Here is a 234-nt window from a genome sequence, read left to right as displayed (position 1 = left end):
CTCAGACTGACACAAACTGGCCTCTGCAAGTCTAAATAAGTCAGTTTCCACTGCTTTGAGTACTTGTTCAATTCAGACAATCTTTGCTGTGAAGAAGGGCTCTGTTCTGTCCACCTGCCTACCTTTCTCTAGCTGTGCTGTCAGTCTGCTCTGACACAGGCACAGCAAAAAACAAATAAAAGCTCTGAGCTCTGCTTCCACAATGAGTCTGGGGTAGAGGAGAAATCTGATTAC

Source organism: Monopterus albus, unplaced genomic scaffold (genome assembly GCF_001952655.1).
Source record: "Monopterus albus unplaced genomic scaffold, M_albus_1.0 scaffold40.1, whole genome shotgun sequence".
Classification (NCBI taxonomy): Eukaryota; Metazoa; Chordata; class Actinopteri; order Synbranchiformes; family Synbranchidae; genus Monopterus; species Monopterus albus.
This window is presented reverse-complemented; position numbering follows the sequence as displayed.